This window comes from Triturus cristatus, chromosome 7, assembly GCF_964204655.1.
Source record: "Triturus cristatus chromosome 7, aTriCri1.1, whole genome shotgun sequence".
Classification (NCBI taxonomy): domain Eukaryota; kingdom Metazoa; phylum Chordata; class Amphibia; order Caudata; family Salamandridae; genus Triturus; species Triturus cristatus.
In genome coordinates, this window is record NC_140590.1 from 369,941,366 (window position 1) to 369,952,503 (window position 11,138).

An 11,138-nucleotide genomic window follows, 5' to 3' on the forward strand; every position below is an offset into this window, starting at 1 on the left:
TTTAGATGGACAGATGCCAGATACAGGGAGAGAGGGAAAGATTATTGTGGAAGACCCCCGAGGAGGTGTAGGGAACATCCAGTTAGAAGCAGGGACAAGTAGTCAGCAGGAAGATTGCGTGACGGAGATTCAAGGAGGGACAGAAGTAGGGAAAACAAAAGAAGACGTGGAAAAAGAACTCATTGAAGGTAAAAAGCAAGTTGAAACAGAGTCTGAGGAAAGCGAAGATGAAATACCAGAAGGCCGAGTTCTGAGAAAGAGAGCTTGGAGAACTGAAAAGAATGATAAAGGGAGTAAATTGAAAAGAGTGGCAAAAGACGAGGTGTGGCCAAACAAAATAAAGAGACTGAGATATCGACTGACACGTGTAAATTCGCCAAGAGCTGAACAGGTGAATGAAGTAACGAGTCAGGAAAAATCGAAAGAAGAAGAACAAACAGTAATCAAAGAAAACAAACGAACAAGAAAACCTAACCAGAAGTATAAATCACCGGAATGGACATATGTGGCCCTGCCTCAAGTGAAGGAAGAGGCGGATAGCCAAGGAAATCCAGAGGTGGTTGTACCGGAAGTGGTTGAGGAAGACGAAGAATCAGAAATCCTGAGAGTTATCTTGTCCGATATTGGAGAAGAAGCGGATGTTCAGGACAACCTGTATACTGAAAACGAGAGGAAAGTGAAAGATGATGAGATGCCAAACTGAATGAGATAAAGAAGTTACTGATAGAAAAACAATAAAATACTGAAAAAGACAAAAACTGGTAGAACCACGTAGGTGCTTAGAAGCCTTGGGTTAGAAACTAGTTGTGAAGTAGAAGAGGCTAAGTCAAAAAACACGGCTCATTTTAGAAAAGATGGCAAACATAGAAAGTAGCAAAAGTAGATGTACCTTCCTTAGAAGATGGTGCAAAATGTGTTGTTGTTGTACAGGATTATCAATGCTTCTTTGGAGTATTCTTGCTCTACTTATTTCATTTAAAGTTTTTGTAGATACATTAGAAGGACATAGTGATAATATAACTAATATAGGGAAAGTTCAAAAGGTAGCTCCAACTAGAATAGAAAAAAACTATTTACATAAAGATAGGTCAATAGCAGATTTTTCTAACAATGTGTTTTCAAAGTTGTTGTATGAATATGTAAAAACAATGGACGTAAGGGATTGCTACGTATGTATACAATTACCTGCATCTGTATCTGAAGGAGTGACTTATCATCACCTTCATGTAACATATGGAATAACATGTAGTGTAATAGCTAGTTTATTTTATCAAACAGGTAAATTAGAGTATTATTTTTCAGATGTAGATACTATATTTTCACAAGTACCAGCAATTAACAAACTAAACAAGGTAAAACCTGCCAAATATCAGGTGAATTTTCTTAGAGACTAAAGAACTAACCTTAGAATATATATTTAGAAATAACTTAACTTGCAGCTTAAAGAAAGAAAAGAAGACATTTTTGGATATGGTTGAAGAAAGGAGATTGAAAATGCAAAGAAAGGCTTCAGAAGGGAAAGTGGAGAAAACGGTTTGGGATGTAGAAACGGAGAAACACTTAAGAGGAGAAACGATTCCAACTATGGCTTTAGATTGGCCTCAGAAAGGGAAATTGTGTATTAGAAGGAATCAGATGGCGTATGATGATTATTTTCTAGGGAATAGTGAGTGCCATGATACATACCGAATTATGGGAGGATGGGGATTTAAAGGTGGAAGAGATCCAGTCTTTCCAGGACTGTATTTAATTTGTGGGAACAGGGCATATTATCGTTTGCCAGACCATTGGTATGGCACAAATTATGTTGGCCTGGTTTTTCCAAAGATTTTCCACATGGATAGAGGAGAAGATGGTGTACATAGTAACCTCCATGGTCTCTACATGTTGTACTAATAGATTTGTAAAAACATTTAAGTCTGTTTCATTCTTATTCACAGTGGGATGTAAATCTAACTCATCAGGTGCTTCTAATTCTACCCTATTTCCTTTGATGGTAGCTAACTTTTCATCTGTATTAGTGCTATTCTGTACATTTGTAACCATCAAATAGGGAATAGCCACTGTTAGTATCAACCATATTATAAGTACTAAAAATATGCTACATATACATATTCTACAACATTTCTTTACACAATTCAGTTTTCCAGCAGCTCTATTGTCAGCCATTTTTAAACGGGATAAGAAGATTTCTCTTCTTTTACTTTAGTATTTTTAACTTTGTGACAGAATATAAAGGGGAAAATTCTTTTCAAGTTGGTCTCACTTCTTCATCAATTTGCTCTGCATTTAAGCTTTCCATTTCCATTTCATTGGTCTTTATTTCGATATTTCATCATAAAAGACATAACAATAACAAGAGAACAAATAAAAATGACAATCAGTCATAATTAAAAATACCATACAATATAATCCAGTTTGTTCATAAAACATATTAGACCTAATTAAAAATACCATATAATAGGGTGCAAATTTCTTTAAAACAAATGTAAAAGTAAAAATTGTAATAAAAATTTTCAATATGTTAAAACCACACAATTATTATCAGATCTTCAGCGTCAGTTGTCAAAATAAGAACAGAGAAACAACTCTATTGGCAACAATCAGGAAGACCCCAAATTAAATTATTATTGTTTGTATATTCCTGGCCCTAATACTCCACATCCAACCGAGAAATTTAGCAACCGCTATAACCAAGGATTCCTGGGTGTTAGTTCTCAGAATCCTTAGCGCTTCAGAACCTACACGTGTGCCTAGGTTCCGACAAATAGGTATCAGCCACTTGTTACGTGGGGCAGTGTAGGCTGGACATACAAAGAATATATGGGCGATAGATTCTTTATGGCCCATACACCATTTGCAAACATCGTCCTGCAGGCCGTTCCAAGATTTGGTTAAGGTTTTGATGGGAAGGCTACCAACCCTAAATTGGTGATACAATTTACGATCACAAGACCTAGTGATAATGTCCCAATAGTCCTCCATAAAGGGCACGATCTTGTGTTCGAAAAATAGTCCAGTCAGGGAAGTAGCCTCAGTCTTCGTTATATGTTTATGACACACTAATGCCCAGTATGTTTCTTTAAAAACCTTTTTAGTAGGAAATTGGCTATTAACAGGATCTAGCCACAGGTTACTCATCCCCATATCCACCAAAAGCGTTCTAACTTCCTTAAACCATGGGATGTTTCCTGAACCTGCTACTGATCTAACATCCAGGCTTGCCCTGGCAAATAGATCAAGTTCTGGGGTAATCCATATCCGCCGCCAAAGAGCCAGAGGCCTAAAACGTGCCACATCCTCAATGGAATAACATCCCAAATCCATTAAAAGGGGCTTTAATGGAGTAGAACCAGGAAGACCTATCAGATTCCTCAAGAATTTATTTTGAACCTTAACCAACATGGATAGGTCGGAGAAGCCCCATAGCTCTGCTCCATACAGGATCGCAGAGCTAATCCTAGAATTGTAAATTTTAAGGGCAGGACCTATCCTTTTGGTCAAGGACGATTGCTGTTCTTTAATTAAACACCCTGTCAACTGGGCAAGCTTGAGGGAAAAAACGTCAATCTGAGGTTTCCATTTTAATTTGGACTCCAATGTAATTCCTAGATAGGTCATTACATTGGTCTGGGCTAACTTTATATTATTCATAGTTACAGAGCCATCCACTTGCTTATTCCTAGAAAGGATCATGAATTTGGTTTTATCAACATTAACCTGTAGATCATTCTCAGAGCAGAACTCTTCAAATTTGTTCAGTGCCCGTTGCAATCCCGTCTGGGTTTTAGATAACAAGAGAGTGTCATCCGCAAACATAAGTAACGGTACTTTGGTGCCATCCAGGGATGGGGCATCCGTTGGAAAAGCAGAAAAGTTCCATTACCCTGTTGATGAACAACAAGAAGAGTGTTGGCGCTAGAACACACCCCTGTCTAACCCCGCGTGACACAGTAAATTTGTTTGTAACCTGCCCTTGTAGACCCCAGCGAACACGTGCAAAATTTTCCTCATGTAGCTTGATAACTATGGCCAGTAAATCCAAAGGCATCCCCATTTCACTCAATGCCCTCCATAGCTTACTCCTAGGCACCAAGTCGAACGCAGACTTGAGGTCAATGAAGGCAGCATAGATGGTACCACCACCCAAGCTCACCACACACCAATGAATCAGTAAAAACCTAAAGACTTGCTCGATGGTGCCTACACATGGTCGAAACCCGGACTGTAGTGGGGACAATATATCGTCAAGCTCCATCCAACTCTGTATTCTCGCAAGAACCATCCTTGCAACTATTTTTTTAATGCAATTGATCAAACTGATTGGACGGTAATTTCCTGGATTGGAGCGGTCACCCTTCTTATAAATTGGCAAGATCTCGGCTCCCCGCCATGAATCTGGGATGCGTGCCCCATTAGCTACTGCATTCGCAATAAATACTATATAGGGCACCCAGTTGGCAATATCATGCTTGAAAAGATCCACAGGAACACAATTCATGCCAGAGGCCCTACCACTGGGGGCCTTATTTAGGGCATCCTCTGCCTCCTTACTGACAAACGGTAAAATATGATTATTAATTTGAGTACAAAGATTAAGCTCCAATAATAAATCAGACAGCAAGGGATCAGTCATTACCCCCGACACAGAAAACTGGGCGCCAAAATGTTTTACCCAGTCGTCTGGGGAAACATAATTTGCGGGGGATTGTGATTGTATACCATTACCCCATTTCACAATATGCCAAAACTTGGCCATATTTGTTAGCATCGAGAAGATCGAGAAGATCTTTCCAATGCTGCTCATCCCATTATTTTTTGGCACAGTGCAAAACTTTTCTATAGTTTTGCCTGGCCGTCCTAATATTGGGCATTAGTTTAGACCTAATTGCCAGAGACAAGAGTTTATAAGATTCACGGCACAATTTGTTGTACCATGATTTATCTCTACACTGACTCATTACTTTCTGGGGTCTAGTGGTGTTTGAAAAGTGGGATTTTAATCTCAAAAAAAGGTATTCATGAATATTGAGGATACTATCGTTAATTTCAGCCTGAGATTTAAAGGATCGCAGTGTAACCAATGACCGTGCAACCTCTGATCTTATATTTTCTAGGGCCTCCATATCATCAAATACTCTTGCCCATCGGACCCTACGTAAATCATTTGTTAGTAGGGCATCAGCAGTGGCCACCTCTGTTGGTTTGTTACCAGTCGACGTCACAATAAGATTGAGACTATGAAGCAGAGGATTGTGATCACTTTCTGGACGTTCTAGGATCGACATATCACCCAAAATAGACCAGTACTCAATCTTGATTAAAATTTAATCAATTCTGCTTTTATGCATAGCATTATCAAAAGTAACCCTACCCATTTTGTCTGAAATTTATCGACCATTAGCTGCCCTAAAACCACGTTCCAAGCAAAAGCCCAGCAGTTGTAAAGCCGATTCAGACCATTTCTTTATAGGTAGTAAATCAAGAGGAGGAATATTCCACTCGGCGTCCTCCTCATCCATAATGTTTTCCCCTTAATGTTTAGGGGTTCAAATGTACAGTTAAAATCCCCCGCAATGATCGTAATACAATTGTGCCCCACTAAATCAAAAAAGGAGTCAAAATCAGCAAAGGTTTTCGAACTCTGCCCCCCTGGCATCCCTCCCATATATACGTTTACAATAAGAATATCCTGTAGGGAAGGGCGGTGTAATTTAACAGCAAGGATACCTGGGCTATTTGTAGGGATCTCCTCCAGACAATAGTTGTTTGATTGCCTAACCCAAAGTGAAAGGCACCCCGACGGCCTACCTAGTTTCCCTCTCACTGCTGCTTTAAAGAAATTCAAATATCCTAAGCGGTGAGTGGGTTCGACAGCCCATGTCTCCTGGAAAGCCCAGATGTCATAGTCCTCCACAAAGTCTGACCACTCTGTTACCGGGAGTCTGCGCTGTAAACCTGCTATATTCCAGGAAGCAAACATAAACAAGGAAGGATAACTACTCTGGCCTGGCAAAAAATGAGCATTTATAGACTGTGTGGGGACTTCCAATACCACTTGAACCTGAGATATCTCCCTTCCCAGACCTGGACCCTCATACACAGGGATCACAATGGCTAGCCTTTCTAATTCACCAGAAGCCATTGTGAAACCACCAAGAATCTCACCATCAATATTTTCCGGCCTGTTTCCACCCCCACCATCACAAAAGGCCATCCCCGCATTGGGTTCAGAACTCCCTATAGAAAGGGAGAGTCAATCCACCTGATCCAAAACTCCAAAACTATTGTTTATGGGAATGTTATATAAACAATCATTTAACCACCCCCTTTCTTGCTCCCTGATGTCGTAAGCTGGGGCCAACCATTTCTGCCTTCCCAAGTGATTTCCATGAGGATAAAAATAAGAGAGAGGATGGGACTTAATGCAAGATACCATACCCTCGATTCCCCGTTCACAGATTCATTTTTTTGTCAGCCATTTTCAAATGGGATAAGAAGATTTCTCTTCTTTTACTTTAGTATTTTTAACTTTGTGACAGAATATAAAGGGGAAAATTCTTTTCAAGTTGGTCTCACTTCTTCATCAATTTGCTCTGCATTTAAGCTTTCCATTTCCATTTCATTAGTCTTTATTTCGATATTTCATCATAAAAGACATGACAATAACAAGAGAACAAATAAAAATGACAATCAGTCATAATTAAAAATACCATACAATATAATCCAGTTTGTTCATAAAACATATTAGACTTAATTAAAAATACCATATAATAGGGTGCAAATTTCTTTAAAACAAATGTAAAAGTAAAAATTTTAATAAAAATTTTCAATATGTTAAAACCATACAATTATTATCAGATCTTCAGCGTCAGTTGTCAAAATAAGAACAGAGAAACAACTCTATTGGCAACAATCAGGAAGACCCCAAATTAAATTATTATTGTTTGTATATTCCTGGCCCTAATACTCCACATCCAACCGAGAAATTTAGCAACCGCTATAACCAAGGATTCCTGGGTGTTAGTTCTAAGAATCCTCAGCGCTTCAGAACCTACATGTGTGCCTAGGTTCCGACAAATAGGTATCAGCCACTTGTTACGTGGGGCAGTGTAGGCTGGACATACAAAGAATATATGGGTGATAGATTCTTTATGGCCCATACACCATTTGCAAACATCGTCCTGCAGGCCGTTCCAAGATTTGGTGAAGGTTTTGATGGGAAGGCTACCAACCCTAAATTGGTGATACAATTTACGATCACAAGACCTAGTGATAATGTCCCAATAGTCCTCCATAAAGGGGACGATCTTGTGTTCGAAAAATAGTCCAGTCAGGGAAGTAGCCTCAGTCTTCGTTATATGTTTATCACACACTAATGCCCAGTATGTTTCTTTAAAAACCTTTTTAGTAGGAAATTGGCTATTAACAGGATCTAGCCACAGGTTACTCATCCCCATATCCACCAAAAGCGTTCTAACTTCCTTAAACCATGGGATGTTTCCTGAACCTGCTACTGATCTAACATCCAGGATTGCCATGGCAAATAGATCAAGTTCTGGGGTAATCCATATCCGCCGCCAAAGAGCCAGCGGCCTAAAACGTGCCACATCCTCAATGGAATAACATACCAAATCTATTAAAAGGGGCTTTAATGGAGTAGAACCAGGAAGACCTATCAGATTCCTCAAGAATTTATTTGGAACCTTAACCAACATGGATAGGTCGGAGAAGCCCCATAGCTCTGCTCCATACAGGATCGCAGAGCTAATCCTAGAATTGTAAATTTTAAGGGCAGGACCTATCCTTTTGGTCAAGGACGATCGCTGTTCTTTAATTAAACACCCTGTCAACTGAGCAAGCTTGAGGGAAAAAACGTCAATCTGAGTTTTCCATTTTAATTTGGACTCCAATGTAATTCCTAGATAGGTCATTACATTGGTCTGGGCTAACTTTATATTATTCATAGTTACAGAGCCATCCACTTGCTTATTCTTAGAAAGGATCATGAATTTGGTTTTATCAACATTAACCTGTAAATCATTCTCAGAGCAGAACTCTTCAAATTTGTTCAGTGCCCATTGCAATCCCGTCTGGGTTTTAGATAACAAGAGAGTGTCATCCGCAAACATAAGTAACGGTACTTTGGTGCCATCCAGGGATGGGGCATCCGTTGGAAAAGCAGAAAAGTACTCCATTACCCTGTTGATGAACAACAAGAAGAGTGTTGGCGCTAGAACACACCCCTGTCTAACCCCGCGTGACACAGTAAATTTGTTTGTAACCTGCCCTTGTAGACCCCAGCGAACACGTGCAAAATTGTCCTCATGTAGCTTGATAACTATGGCCAGTAAATCCAAAGGCATCCCCATTTCACTCAATGCCCTCCATAGCTTACTCCTAGGCACCAAGTCGAACGCAGACTTGAGGTCAATGAAGGCAGCATAGATGGTACCACCACCCAAGCTCACCACACACCAATGAATCAGTAAAAACCTAAAGACTTGCTCGATGGTGCCTACACATGGTCGAAACCCGGACTGTAGTGGGGACAATATATCGTCAAGCTCCCTCTAACTCTGTATTCTCGCAAGAACCATCCTTGCAACTATTTTTTGTATGCAATTGATCAAACTGATTGGACGGTAATTTCCTGGATTGGAGCAGTCACCCTTCTTATAAATTGGCAAGATCTCGGCTCCCCGCCATGAATCTGGGATGCGTGCCCCATTAGCTACTGCATTCGCAATAAATACTATATAGGGCACCCAGTTGGCAGTATCATGCTTGAAAAGATCCACAGGAACACAATTCATGCCAGAGGCCCTACCACTGGGGGCCTTATTTAGGGCATCCTCTGTCTCCTTACTGACAAACGGTAAAATATGATTATTAATTTGAGTTCAAAGATTAAGCTCCAATGATAAATCAGACAGCAAGGGATCAGTCATTACCCCCGACACAGAAAACTGGGCGCCAAAATGTTTTACCCAGTCGTCTGGGGAAACATAATTTGCGGGGGATTGAGATTGTATACCATTACCCCATTTCACAATATGCCAAAACTTGGCCATATTTGTTAGTCTACTGGCATCGAGAAGATCTTTCCAATGCTGCTCATCCCATTCTTTTTTGGCACAGTGCAAAACTTTTCTATAGTTTTGCCTGGCCGTCCTAATATTGGGCATGAGTTTAGACCTAATCGCCAGAGACAAGAGTTTATAAGATTCACGGCACAATTTGTTGTACCATGATTTATCTCTACACTGACTCATTACTTTCTGGGGTCTAGTGGTGTTTGAAAAGTGGGATTTTAATCTCAAAAAAAGGTATTCATGAATATTGAGGATACTATCGTTAATTTCAGCCTGAGATTTAAAGGATCGCAGTGTAACCAATGACCGTGCAACCTCTGATCTTATATTTTCTAGGGCCTCCATATCATCAAATACTCTTGCCCATTGGACCCTACGTAAATCATTTGTTAGTAGGGCATCAGCAGTGGCCGCCTCTGTTGGTTCGTTACAAGTCGACGTCACAATAAGATTGAGACTAAGAAGCACAGGATTGTGATCACTTTCTGGACATTCTAGGATCGACATATCACCCAAAATAGACCAGTACTCAATCTTGATTAAAATTTATTCAATTCTGCTTTTATGCACAGCATTATCGAAAGTAACCCTACCCATTTTGTCTGAAATTGATCGACCATTAGCTGCCCTAAAACCACGTTCCAAGCAAAAGCCCAGCAGTTGTAAAGCCGATTCAGACCATTTCTTTATAGGTAGTAAATCAAGAGGAGGAATATTCCACTCGGCGTCCTCCTCATCCATAATGTTTTCCCCTTCATGGTTTAGGGGTTCAAATGTACAGTTAAAATCCCCCGCAATGATCGTAATACAATCGTGCCCCACTAAATCAAAAAAGGAGTCAAAATCAGCAAAGGTTTTCGAACTCTGCCCCCCTGGCATCCCTCGCATATATACGTTTACAATAAGAATATCCTGTAGGGCAGGACGGTGTAATTTAACAGCAAGGATATCTGGGCTATTTGTAGGGATCTCCTCCAGACAATAGTTGTTTGATTGCCTAACCCAAAGTGTAAGGCCCCCCGAAGGCCTACCTAGTTTCCCTCTCACTGCTGCTTTAAAGAAATTCAAATATCCTAAGCGGTGAGTGGGTTCGACAGCCCATGTCTCCTGGAAAGCCCAGATGTCATAGTCCTCCACAAAGTCTGACCACTCTGTTACCGGGAGTCTGCGCTGTAAACCTGCTATATTCCAGGAAGCAAACATAAACAAGGAAGGATAACTACTCTGGCCTGGCAAAAAATGAGCATTTACAGACTGTGTGGGGACTTCCAATACCACTTGACCCTGAGATATTTCCCTTCCCAGACCTGGACCCTCATACACAGGGATCACAATGGCCAGCCTTTCTAATTCACCAGAGGCCATTGTGAAACCACCAAGAATCTCACCATCAATATTTTCCGGCCTGTTTCTACCCCCACCATCACAAAAAGCCATCCCCGCATTGGGTTCAGAACTCCCCATAGAAAGGGAGAGTCAATCCACCTGATCCAAAACTCCAAAACTATTGTTTATGGGAATGTTATATAAACAATCATTTAACCACCCCCTTTCTTGCTCCCTGATGTCGTAAGCTGGGGCCAACCGTTTCTGCCTTCCCAAGTGATTTCTATGAGGATAAAAATAAGAGAGAGGATGGGACTTAATGCAAGATGCCATACCCTCGATTCCCCGTTCACAGATAAATTTCACAGCTCGTTTATCTCTAAAGTTGAGAACAATACAATCACCTGTGGAATCCTTCTTTCGGGTTCCCACCCAACCTACTCTACGCACATGAATGATCTCACTAAACACATGTAATGGTAAGGGTCTATGTTTGTTCAACCAATGTAAGGATTTGTTCTTAAGTTCGTCATAGGATTCTGAGGTATTACTACCAAGCCCTGGAACCCCAGACAAAACCACTACATAGGGTGCACAATCTGGAGGTAAGTCCAAAAGGACCCTATTTGGCTTTGTTACAGTTCGTACACTGCTCAATTGGCTTCCAGTACTAGCAACTCTAGGGGCAGAAGGATGGAACCCCCTGTTCTCATGCGA